Raw genomic sequence first — 1,130 nt, forward strand, 5'->3', positions numbered from 1 at the left:
TAGGGGGCTAATTTAGATCCACAACACGGTTCATCTCAGCTGACATGACTACTTTATCTGAAGGCATGAGACAGAAAGCTTCTATCCCTTCAGTATTGTTTTGTCTTTTGAGCACTCTTGGTTCATATTTTTTTTAATTTTTTTTTAAATAGAGTAACAAGCAAAACAAAATGTAAACAAGAATTAAGGGAACGATGTACTATGAAGCAACATAATGTGAACGTGTCCCTTATTGTAAGTCAGATGTAAAGTGTTGTACCCCAATTGAACAAGCCTCTTGTCTTGAATTTGGGAGAACATCATGCATTTCTGTTTAGCTGCCTGTCAGTCACTCTGTCAGACCGTCTGTCACTCAGCAGTTAAAGATCAATCTTGTGAAAAGATGGAGGAAAAATACTGAAAGAGAATCTGTTACCCCCCTGACCCTGGTCTCTGCAGGTTTTATTTCAATGCATGAACAAATCTTTGTTTTTGGCGTTGGGCTGGGAATAAGAACCATCCAAAGCTGCCTCAACAACAAGTGTAGGAGTTAAAGTTTATAATTGAATGATAGGATGAAACGCTCAGCACTAAATCAAATAAAGTGAACGCTATGATTCCGTGAAACTACAGTGTGACTTTTCTATCCATTGTCATTCCAGCAGCTGATTTTTAAAGAAATTGGGAATTTGCCGCAGTTATACCTCAACTCTAACCAGATGGTTTGTTACATAGAAACATCTGAGAAGCCTTCATTGGAAACTGTTTAGATAAGGGCAAGAACTTTCTAAAAATACCAAATCCATCGTTGTTATGAATGAACCGTCGAGACCATCACACACACACACACGCGCTCGTAGCTGCCGGTGGCTCCTTGCCGGTCTCATAATTTTTTTTCCTGGTGTGGTAAAGGCATGGGGTAGGCATGGGGAAGGGGTAACCGGCCTTACTGTCCCTCTGATTGGCTAATACTTGCTGCCTGCTCTGGTAGGATTGGTTAGGTTTAGGCAAGAGGAGTTGGATTGGTTAGGGTTTGGGTCAGTGTAAGTCAATCAGAGGCTAGGGTGGGGGTCAGGGTCAGGGTAAGTCAATCAGAGGCTAGGGTTAGGGTTAGGGTCAGGGTAAGTCAATCAGAGGCTAGGGTTAGGGTC

This window comes from Etheostoma cragini, chromosome 1 (genome assembly GCF_013103735.1).
Source record: "Etheostoma cragini isolate CJK2018 chromosome 1, CSU_Ecrag_1.0, whole genome shotgun sequence".
Lineage (NCBI taxonomy): Eukaryota > Metazoa > Chordata > Actinopteri > Perciformes > Percidae > Etheostoma > Etheostoma cragini.